Source organism: Stenella coeruleoalba (assembly GCF_951394435.1).
Source record: "Stenella coeruleoalba genome assembly, chromosome: 6".
NCBI lineage: Eukaryota > Metazoa > Chordata > Mammalia > Artiodactyla > Delphinidae > Stenella > Stenella coeruleoalba.
In genome coordinates, this window is record NC_137151.1 from 44,574,635 (window position 1) to 44,587,319 (window position 12,685).

The window sequence follows — 12,685 nt, forward strand, 5'->3', positions numbered from 1 at the left end:
CCTGCATCAGCAGGCGGACTCTCAACCACTGCGCCACCAGAGAAGCCCAGAAAAAATATGTATATGTTTTACATGGAAATATACTGTTTATTTTTTTAAGTATTTTTAATTGAAGTATAGTTGATTTACGATGTTGTGTTAACTTCTGCTTTACAACAAAGTGACTCAGTTATACACATATATACCTTGTTTTTTATATTCCTTTCCACTATGGTTTATCCCAGGATATTGAATATATTTCCCTGTGCTATACAGCAGGACCTTATTGTTTATCCATTCTGTATGTAATAGTTTGCACCTACTAACCCCCACGCCCCAGTCCCCCACCCCCACCTCCCACTTGGCAACCACTAGTCTGTTCCCTATGTCTGTGTGTCTGTTTCATAGATAAATTCATTTGTGCCATATTTTAAATTCCACAAATAAGTGATATCATATGGTATTTGTCATTCTGTTCTTACTTCACTTAGTATGATAATCTCTAGTTGCATCCCTGTTGCTGCAAATTACATTATTTCATTCGTTTTTATGGCTGAGTAGTATCCCATTGTATATATGTAGCACATCTTCTTTATCCACTCACCTGTTGATGGACATTTAGGTTGTTTCCATGTCTTGGCTATTGTGGATAGTGCTGCTATGAATATAGGGGTGCATGTATCTTTTTGAATTAGTTTTGTCTGGATATATGCCCAGGAGTGGGAATGCTGGATCACATGATAACTCTATTTTTAGTTTTTTTGAGGAACCTCCACACTGTTTTCCATACTGGCTACACCAACTTACATTCCCACCAACAGTGTAGGAGAGTTCCCTTTTCTCCACACCCTCTCCAGCATTTGTTATTTGTAGACTTCTTAATGATGGCCATTCTGACCAGTGTGAGGTGGTACCTCATTATAGTTTTGATTTGCATTTCTCTAATAATTAGCAATGTTGAGCATCTTTTCATGTGCCTTTTGGCCATCTGTCTGTCATCTTTGGCGAACTGTCTATTTAGGTCTTCTTCCCATTTTTCAATTGGGTTGTTTGCTTTTTTGTCATTGAGTTGTATGAGCTCTTTCTATATTTTGGAAATTAAGCCCTTATCAGTCACATCTTTTGCAAATATTTTCTCCCATTCTGTAGGCTATCTTTTCATTTTGTTTATGGTTTCCTTTGCTGTGCAAAGCTTGTAAGTTTGATTAGGACTCATTTGTTTATTTTGTTTTTATTTCTATTGCCTTGGGAGACTGACCTAAGAAAGCACTGGTACAACTTACATCAGAGAATGTTTTGCCTATGATCTCTTCTAGGAGTTTTATGATGTCATGTCTTATGTTTAGTCTTTAAGCCATTTTGAGTTTATTTTTGTGCATTGTGTGAGGATGTATTCTAACTTCATTGACTTACATGCAGTTGTCCAGCTTTCCCAGCACCACTTTTTTCTATTGTGTATTCTTGTCTCCTTTGTCGGAGATTAACTGACTGTAGGTGTATGAGTTTACTTCTGGGCTCTTGTATTGCATTGATCTATGTGTCTGTATTTATGCCAGTACCTTGCTGTTTTGATGACTGTACCATACTGGGTTGTATATCGTAGCACAATGATAGCATTTATTGTTTCTTCTTTTCTAATCATTTGCCTTTGTTTATTTCTTTTATATTTTCTTTATTTTCTTTTTACTGTGCTGGCTAAGACATTTAGTACACAATTGAATAAAAGTGGTGATAGAGACCATCTTTTTATCTTATTTTAGAGGAAGTGCTTCAAATATTTTCAGTTGAGAATAGTGTTTGCTGTTTTTGGGTAGATTTCTCTAATGGATTACTTTGCTAACAGATTTAATGATAAATAATTGTTGAATATTATCAAATACAATTTTCTACTTTTTAAAAAATTTATCATTTGATAATTATCATATGTTTCTCCTCTTTTAATCATTTTATGTGGTAAATTAACATTATGATTTTTCTAATGTTAAACCAACCTTTAAATTTGGGGATAAATTCACTTGCTTATGATTGATAATTATTTTTTACACTGTAGGACTTGGCTTCTGAATATAAAGACTTCTGGTCTATATTCACAGCAAGATTGGCCTCTGAATTGGTTTTCTCACACTATCATTGTCTGGATTTGGAATTAAGATTATACTGCTTTAATGGAAATGATTGTGAAATATTCTAACTTGTTTGTTGCTTATAACTGAAATTATCTGTTTATTGAAATGGTCTAGAATTTGCCTATAAAACCATCTGGACCTGAGATTTTCCCATAAGGTCTTTTAAATTACTAGTTGTATTTCTAACTAGTTGTAAGAACATTGATATGGGTATTTTTAAAGAATAAATTAGCTTTGGTAAATTTTAGCATCCTATGTATTTACCCATTTTATCTAAGTGTTCAGAATAAATTTACTAATAATATTCTTCATTGTAATATATAATTATATTACCATTTTGTCATTAAGATTATTTCTGCCTTCTTTTTTTTCTTCATTAACCTTGTAGATGGTTTGTCTATTTTACTAGACTCATCTAAGCACAAACTTGCTTTTTTGACCCTCTATGCTTTTTCTTTTCTATTTTACTTTCTAGTGTTACTTTATTTTACCTTATATTTTCTTAGATTTATAAGTTTATTTTTCCATGTTTTTTATTTTCCTCACTGCTCAAATAGAATGTTAGCTCATTTAATTTTCAGCCTTACTTATCTTCTAATTCATACGTTTAATGCTATAAATTTCCATTTAATATCCCTTTTGCTCAATTTCCCAAGTTGAGATACAGCAATCACATAATTTGTTACTAAGCATTTATGTTAAAAGCAATCCTCAGTATTTCTTAGAAAATGCTTGCTGTGATGTTATTGTAAATGGTTTTGCTTCCTATTTCATTTTACAAATGTTCAATGTTAGTATATAAAAACAGTCAATTTTTGTTTATTGGCTCTATAACCTTGTATCAAAATATTTCAGAGTCTTTTTGTGATCTCCATATTTTTGCACATGAGCTATTTGAAAATATTTACATTACCAAATGTATGGAGATTTTTTAATTTATATTTTAGTAACTTCCAACTTAATTACATTTTGTATTCTTTATGTTTGTGGGTTTTTTTTTTTTTCATTTCTGAGGACTGATACATGGCCAGTTTATATAAGTATTCTGCACATACTTGAGATGAATGTGTGATCTTTAACTGTTGTACACAACAGTATTTTCCATTTCACTTCCCATTTCTTCATTCCTAATATATTCTGTTATCAGTAAGTTCTTCAGATATAATTTTCAGATCTAAAATTCTCTTTTGAATGTGTCTAATTTATTATGTATTGCCATCAATGCATTTTGAATTTATACTATATATTTATGATTTTTAAAAAATTTAGTCTGCCTAGTCATTCCTGAAAGTTTCCTATTGCCTTAACTGCCAATATATTTTTTAAACATTTTATAATTTCAATTCTATATTCTGAATTTAATCATATTAATATCAAATGGAAGTGGATGAATATACATCTGTTTTTGTTTCTGCTTTTGCTAACTCAAACTCATGTTTGGCGACTTCTTAGTATAGGTTTATATTTTCTTGGCTTTTATCTATAGCCGTCTTAGTCTGGCTTAAAAAGGTCTTGTTTCAACTGGCCCAAGACATAGTATTTAATGCAAACCATTGCATTACAAGGGCATTTCCCCTCATGGCAGCTGTGTTTCTTCTCCTTGCTCCTGGATATTTCGTGGGCACATAGTTGAATCCATTTTTACGGGATATCCTTGAGATGTTCCCTCTTTATTATGGTCCCAGCAAAGGTAAAATTTATTTAGACCTAGTAATTTTGCACAAGGAGACACTCCTAGGGTGTCCTGTTTGCCATATTGCCAGAAACAGAAAACTATATATATATATATAAAATCTTTTTAAGATTAGCACAATTATTTCTTTAACCATGTATATATAGTATGGTGCCCCAATACTTTGTAATGATGACGTGGGCCCACATTATTTCTGTTTTCACCACAGTACCTCCTTATAGTAGTTATTCTATAATTATGTATTTATTAACTTTATTATTACAGCCTACTGTGGAAGAGTATTCTCATCTAGTAAAGCATTCCAATTTAAATTAACTAATCTGTTACAAAGTATGAAAGGTTATTTATGCACCATTTAAAAGAAGGAAGAATATTTTATTCATTTCTGGATTCCCTGAATCTAACAAAATTGCTGTTGTATAGGAGTCATCTAATAAATGTGTATTGAATTAATATAAATGTATAAAGGAAGGAAGGGTAAGAAGGTAGGATGGAGGGTTGTGGCATAGTCCTCAAATAAATAAAAGTCCTTATTTCCTACAATATATAGATTATATAGTAAAATTTCTGTAAGTGACTTCCAAGTTAATTGCTCAGATACAAAAGTTAAAGTGACCAGAGAGCATAATGACCTCTCTATTGTGCATGTATTAGTTTTGTTGCATAATGATGCCTATTCCCCTTTGGATCTACTGGTGGATTATGTTGGTTGCAAGTAGGTTAAAGGTTATATAGATGCAAGTAAAAGCAAGGATTCAAAGAATTCTCATTAAAAATTGCTGTGTCCTCTGATTATTATAATCAGATTATTAAATTATATATTATATATAATATTATAATTTAATATTATTAAATTATAATCTGATTATTAAATCCACATGGAACGATGTTGTAGTGTTAGAAAAAGTATTATAGTAAATAGCCAGACCTCTATTTTTTGTGACTCTACTACCCATCGTTTGTCATTATAATCTCTTTATTTTCCTTAATTGTTTATTATATTCACAGTTCATAAATAATAGTTAATGATTTGTTTTACTAAATTGTCTGTGGCATATCTTTTAGGAATTAATTCCTGTAAATCATATATAAGTAGATTAAGGGTGATGAGAATCCTCAAAAATATTAAACAATATTAATAACACACTTAACCCATGTCTGTTAAACTAAAACAGAATTCTATAATTCCATCAATGCCAAAAGTCAATTTAACGTTTTTGGGTGATGATGTAACCTTATTCCAGTGCTCACAAAATTATTTTACCAGGTATCAAGTCCTGGCTGATTCTGCAGTTGTGTTGGAGTGTGTCCTGATATACTGTTATTGCCCCATATATCTATGGATTAACAGTTCTGTACACATAGCTGGGATCCACCCTACTTTAAAGCTAAATATTGTCAGTGGATTAAGAAATTCCAGATTTTTAAAAGCCCAGATGAAAAGAGGCACTAAATAGATTAGTAAATGATACACGATAGATAGGTAGATAGATTAACTCTGGCATTTCTTTGATGTCTGTACTAATCTATTTCTAAGCTCTTATTCTAAACTATATGCTTTTTGAGGGCAGATACAATTCCTAGTGGAATAATAAGCAATCAGTCACTACCACTGCAATTTTAACTCAGTTCAAGAATAATTTACTGTCCTCTATTCTGTTGAATCAATTAAGAAATACTAACAAATTTACTTTTAAAGAACATTTTGTTACCCCCTAAAAATTTAATCGTAAATGTATGATCATTAGTCTTAAATATATCTTTCAATAACTTTAATAGAAACTCCTATTTAAACACCAATAATGTTGACCTACATTTGTAAACTATTTTTCAGCATTTACTAATCTCATTTATTTCTCATATTAACTCTGAGTTGGGCTGACATAACCAACCATTTCTTTGCTAAGGTTCCTGATACTTAGAAAGGTTCAATAATGTGTCCAAAGTCATAGGGCCCTAAAGACAGAGTGATGACTGTAATTCAGGCCTTATGATTCTAAACCCCTTACACCTTCCACTACAACATGCTTATTACATTTCCCTCATAAGCCTCAATAATATACATCAGTCTACTGATTATATCCTTTGATCAGGAGCACCCCAAGCAAAATATGTATGGCCCACCTTTATGATAATCATTATTTAAATATTTTTCAAAAAATATATTTAAAAACTTTTAAACCAATGTGTTTATAGATAGCTTTTTTTTTGCCAATTACACCTACTATATTTATTACTACAATAGGGAATTGTATTTTTTATGGTTCTTCTATCTACAACAATTAAGAGTTCAAATGCTTATAAAAAGCATTTATAAAACTTAATACAGTCTGTAGTTTTCTTTCTTCTAAGAAAAACCTGAGTGATTTCTTCACTCAGTTACAAAGTCTGGAAAAAAGAAATATTGATTTCCATTCTGTCTTCTTAAATTTTTCTTCAAGCATTTGGCTTTAGAGGCTTTTCTGGAGTTTTGTTTCTATGGAAGCACTTTGGATCATAATTTATGAGGTAGGTTGAATCAGATAATAATGTATGCCATTTATACTTTATCATACTCACATAGCTTTATGGGTGTGTACCTTAGAGGCACAGAAGCAAATTTTTATTAACACATGTTTATACATAATTGACCAATTGGGAAGTGGTAAGAAGTAATGGCTGTGATTTACATAGACTAAGAAATGTCTTAGAGCACCTCACCCTGTCTGGAGCCCCCACTGTGACAGATGAGCCAATGCCTGTGGGGGATGACAGCATGCTATTTATGGCATTTCCTTCTGAGACAATTAAGTAACATATGCCAAGACCATAGGGATTATCTTTGAGCTACACAGTATGTAACTCTATCTGAAGAGAAATATAATATTTTACAAATTTGACAAACCATAAGAAAGCTTAAATTGATCCACCCATTTTAATAAATGCACTAAATTTTTTGTGCCTTAATAAGATTTATTTCCTGATAAGCGTATGTTATAAAAGATTAACATGTTATATACATGTATTATTCAGAAAATATGGCATATTTCTTTTGTTAGGGTACATTGTTCATAATGAACTCTTACACAGGCTACTTATTTTAACAGCTGCTTTCCCTGCCCGTGTTCAAACCAAAGCAAATGGAAAAGTTGGTTCACTATAGAAGTAAAAACTACTTTCTTATGGCTAGTACTGCACTATTACGCAGCATGCTAGTGTTTGGAAAATACAGTAGGTGGACTGGGGCTAATGAGGGGTAAGGAAGAGAGAATTTAGGTGTCAGCATGGATACGACTATTGTAACATTGTCTTTGGTGACATAGTTGAAGATGACTCAGTGCAGTGCTGGGTTCATTGGTTAAAATTATATGGTCCAAGCTATGGCCTCCAGGAACCTTAGGCTTATTGTTCCCATTTTATTATTGAAGTCATTGAGTCCTATAGAGATCTATCTAAAAATTTAAGTTCCTGTAGGAAGTTGATTATAAATTAGAAAGAATACATTAGAGAATGCTAGGAATAAAAGGTGGTCCATTAAGGATCAGTAAAGTAACTTGGGGCCTACAGATCTCCACAACCCAGCTCATATAGTAACCCAGTACAATATAGTAACTCAAGAAATATTGGTTAGCTGAATAAACAGAAAGCAGTAGTATTTTTTTATATATATAATTTTTAAGGTTAGATTGTTTATTTGAGATTTTTCTTGTTTCTTGAAGTAGGCTTGTATAGTTATAAACTTCCCTCTTAGAACTGCTTATGCTGCATCCCATAGGTTTTGGATCATCGTGTTTTCATTGTCATTTGTCTCTAGGTATATTTTGATTTCCTCTTTGATTTCTGCAGTGATCTCTTGGTTATTTAGTAGCGTATTGTTTAGCCTCCATGTGTTTGTATTTTTTACGTATTTTCCCCTGTAATTCATTTCTAATCTCGTAGCGTTGTGGTCAGAAAAGATGCTTGATATGATTTCAATTTTCTTAAATTTACTGAGGCTTCATTTGCGACCCAAGATGTGATCTATCCTGGAGAATGTTCCGTGCACACTTGAGAAGAAAGTGTAATCTGCTGTTTTTGGATGGAATGTCCTATAAATATCAATTAAATCTATCTGGTCTATTGTGCCATTTAAATCTTGTGTTTCCTTATTAATTTTGTGTTTGGATGATTTGTCCATTGGTGTAAGTGAGGTTTTAAAGTCCCCCACTATTATTGTGTTACTGTCGATTTCCTCTTTTATAGCTGTTAGTAGTTGCCTTATGTGTTGAGGTGCTCCTATGTTGGGTGCATACATATTTATAATTGTTATATCTTCTTCTTGGATTGATCCCTTGATCATTATGTAGTGTCCTTCCTTGTCGCTTGTAACATTCTTTATTTTAAAGTCTATTTTATCTGATATGATACTTTATCTGATATGCTACTCCAGCTTTCTTTTGATTTCCATTTGTATGGAATATCTTTTTCCATCCCCTCACTTTCAGTGTGTATGTGTCCCTAGGTCTGAAGTGGGTCTCTTGTAGACAGCATATATATGTGTCTTGTTTTTGTATCCGTTCAGCAAACCTGTGTCTTTTGGTTGGAGCGTTTAATCCATTCACATTTAAGGTAATTATCGATATGTATGTTCTTATGACCATTTTTCTTAATTGTTTTGGTTTTGTTTTTGTAGGTCCTTTTCTTCTCTTGTGTTTCCCACTTAGAGAAGTTCCTTTAGCATTTGTTGTAGAGCTAGTTTGGTGGTGCTGAATTCTCTTAGCTTTTGCTTGTCTGTAAATCTTTTTTTTTTTTTTTTTTTTTTGCTGTACGCGGGCCTCTCACTGTTGTGGCCTCTCCCGTTGCGGAGCACTGGCTTCGGACGCGCAGTCTCAGCAGCCATGGCTCACGGGCCCAGCCACTCCGTGGCATCTGGGATCTCCCCACACCGGGGCACGAACCCGCGTCCTCTGCATCGGCAGGCGGACTCTCAACCACTGCACCACCAGGGAAGCCCCTGTAAAGCTTTTAATTTCTCCATCAAATCTGAATGACATCCTTGCTGGGTAGAGTAATCTTGGTTTAGGTTCTTCCCTTTCATCACTTTAAGTATATCATGCCACTGCCTTCTGGCTTGTAGAGTTTCTGCTGAGAAATCAGCTGTTAACCTTATGGGAGTTCCCTTGTATGATATTTGTCGTTTTTCCCTTATTGCTTTCAATAATTTTTCTGTGTCTTTAATTTTTGCCAATTTGACTACTATGTGTCTCAGCATGTTTCTCCTTGGATTTATCCTGTATGGGACTCTCTGCTCTCCCTGAACTTGGGTGACTATTTCCTTTCCCATGTTAGGGAAGTTTTCGACTATAATCTCTTCAAATATTTTCTCTGGTCCTTTCTCTCTCTCTTCTCCTCTGGGACCCCTATAATGTGAATGTTGTTGCATTTAATATTGTCCCAGAGGTCTCTTAGGCTGTCTTCATTTCTTTTCATTCTTTTTTCTTTATTCTGTTCCGCAGCAGTGAATTCCACCATTCTGTCTTCCAGGTCACTTATCCGTTCTTCTGCCTCAGTTATTCTGCTATTGATTCCTTCTAGTGTAGTTTTCATTTCAGTTATTGTATTGTTCATCTCTGTTTGTTCTTTAATTCTTCTAGGTCTTTGTTAAACACTTCTTGCATCTTCTCGATCTTTGCCTCCATTCTTTTTCCGAGGTCCCGGATCATCTTCACTATCATTATTCTGAGTTCTTTTTCTGGAAGATTGCCTATCTCCACTTCATTTAGTTTTTTTTCTGGGGTTTTATCTTGTTCCTTCATCTGGTACATAGCTCTCTGCCTTTTCATCTTGTCTGTCTTTCTGTGAATGTGGCTTTTGTTCCACAGTCTTCAGGATTATAGTTCTTCTTGCTTCTGCTGTCTGCCCTCTCTTTGTATATCTTTTCACATTTCTTGTCCCACTGAACTGATTCATGACCTCCATTTCTCCTTGTGTTCCTGAATTTCAGGCTGCATGGCCCTGGATTTCAATAGGTATGATGACTTCCTATCCTACAGTAAGGTGTACTGTAGCACTTTTACTGGAAATTAATTTTAACCATGACCTAGTTTTAAAAGACCTCTAGAAAAACCAGTGTCTAGAAATTGTAAAAGGAGAAAGAAAGATATAGCAATGGGGAGAGAAAGGAAGGAAGGAGAGGGAAAGGAAGAAAGGAAAACTGGATATGGAAAAGGCAACTTTAATGGACATTAACAGACTTTCCTGCCCCCCTGCCCCCAGGAGTTATTATTTGGTCTCTCAAATGGTAGCACAGTTTAGTAGAGTTACTTTATAGCAGCATATACATTATTTGATCCATAATGATGCATATACATGACTCCTTATGATACTATAGTGACATAACATTCCTGTTTTGCCAGTTGAACAGCTGAGAGACCATGAAATTGGTGGTAAGACAATGATAATGTCATATTTGAATATTGGCCCCATAGACCTTACAGTGGGCTCTGCTGGATTTCTAAAAAATTATCATGTAAGACTATCTTATATAATGCTTTCATGTTGAGAAATTATTTCCAAGATATCTTATTTAACCTCTGTTCCAGTGTCTTTGGTAGCAATTTATTCTAGAATTCATACAGTTCCTTAACTTCCTCAAAGAACAAAAAAGAAGGAAATCTTTGTGATGTTCAAAAACCCACCTTGCATACATTCTTTTTCCTCCCTTCCTCTTCTTTCCTTTATTCTGTCATTCTTTTTTTCCTTTCCTCTCTCCTTCCTTCTACACATGCTATTGAGTTTCTTTTATGATCCAGATGCTACAGTAAACATTGCTCTTCTTCATGAGGGGCAGCTCTTCCTGGTTTCCTGAAACCTGTACCCTCAGAACCACAGCACGCTTTTGGCTCCACAATCCCAAACATCTTTATGTAAAGCATTAAGGCAAAGTAGCATGAAAAATATTTATTGGCTAAGCTTTATCCTCATTGATTTTCATCTCATCCCATCTTCTAGGTGGGTTAGGAATGAGAAAAAGCAGAGGCAAGCTAGCTATATTATTTTCTCTAAGAATTGTCTAATATTAATATATGACACATATAGTGAAAGAAAAATAGAAGGTTGATTATACTAAGTGTCATATTTTTAGAAAATGGATATGTCAAGCAGAGTAGAGAACATTGTGGTACTTATTACAGTGGTGTCAACACAGGATCTTTTACAAATATTACTTCATGAATGTTGCCCTTCATATATTAGCCACTTAAGTAAGTGGTTTCCATCAGTTATTTCTAATTATATGCACTTCCTTCCAATTAACAAAAACTGACAATGATGTAGTCTTGTAACATAGGGTTTTATTGTCCCAGCATTTTTCACTCTTCATTTTCACTCTTTTTCAATGGAAGTTTTCCTTATTTCCAATAATTACTCCTGTGTTAACAAGAATAGACTTCCTGAGAAACAATGAGCCACTGGAGAGGCTAGATATAATACTCAAGAATCCTCTAGATTACAAACAACAGACAGTAAGTTTAACTATTTATTGGAAGGGTATTGGGGGTTCTGAAGATTGTTGGGAGATTGGAGAAACAGCTTTGGAAAATTATCAGGAAAAAGTAGCTTCAAATGCTGTGAATTTGGAGGCTCAGCCATCAACATTAGTTGGAAAGACCAGATCAGAACAAAGGGGCTTCCATTAATTCATCACCCCTTTGACTTTGAGTCACTTGCTCAAGGCACAGAACCCAACTTAGGGCATTCAACTGGCTTATCCTAGACCACTGGTTAGTGCCTGGCTACCAATACTGGGCAGTAGAAGATTTCAGCTTCTAAAGAGGGATGAAGAGCATTGCCTTCAACCTACTATGGTAAGAAGTGGGGGCAGTGACAATCCCTAAACGAGAAAGAAAGGATGGATGCTAACAAAAAGGATTACTTAGGAGAACCTATTAAAAATACGAATACCTAGAAGTGACAGTGAACTTACTATAATTTATAGAGGGTAACTAAAAGAGATAGGTAAGGGGACTGTGGAAGGTAGCAGAGACCAGAGTTTGCTAAGAGATCATAGCATCCTAAATTGTGGAGTCTTGGAGCTAGTGGGAACTGAAGAGAGCCTGCCATTCACAGTAGTAATTTCATTGATGATTAATCATTTGTTTGGAATGAAATGATTTTAAATTGTCAATAGATTGTTTCAAGACAAAGCTTGAGTCCAGTTTTGTGGCATCTCTCTTAAAGTTTATTCACATTTCCCCACAATATCAGTCTCACCGTGATGCAAAGAACCACTCCCAGGGTCTCTCCTCACTCATTCAGTGCTGCTAATGAATCTGTAGTCTTACTTATTGAATCTTTAAGAATTCTTTTAAAGCAGCAACCAAAAGGAGATTTGCTGATTGTAATTAATAAAATTCTAGGGGGATATGTATAATGGTTAGGTTTACACACAAACCCAAGGTTTTATCATGTTGATTAACTGACAGTTTAATAACAGGATATTACTGTTAGTAAACTATTAATTAAAATCAGACTCATGCTTTTCAACTGCTATATTGTAATTCCATTTATTTCTTTGGGGTATTAACATTGTTACCTCCTTTACAAGCCTTTCTTTATTCCTCTAAATAGACAACTTCTCCTGGAAGCTTCTTATTTTGTTTCTAGCCTGTGTATCCTTGAGTCCAGGAAGTACGTCTTACTTATGTCTGCATATTTGCATTTCTCTCCCTCTCGCTTTCTATATGGAATATAAGCAACTTTCCCAGCACCCCTTTCTACCACCACTATAAACTAGAGAAAGATACACAGACGCTGTTAAGAAATCCATCAAAACCCCCAGTAGTATTCAAACATCAATTTCCTATGAAAATGGAAAACAAATGTTGGATTCTCATGGAACGTTAGCAAAGATCCAGGATAATTGTAAAAT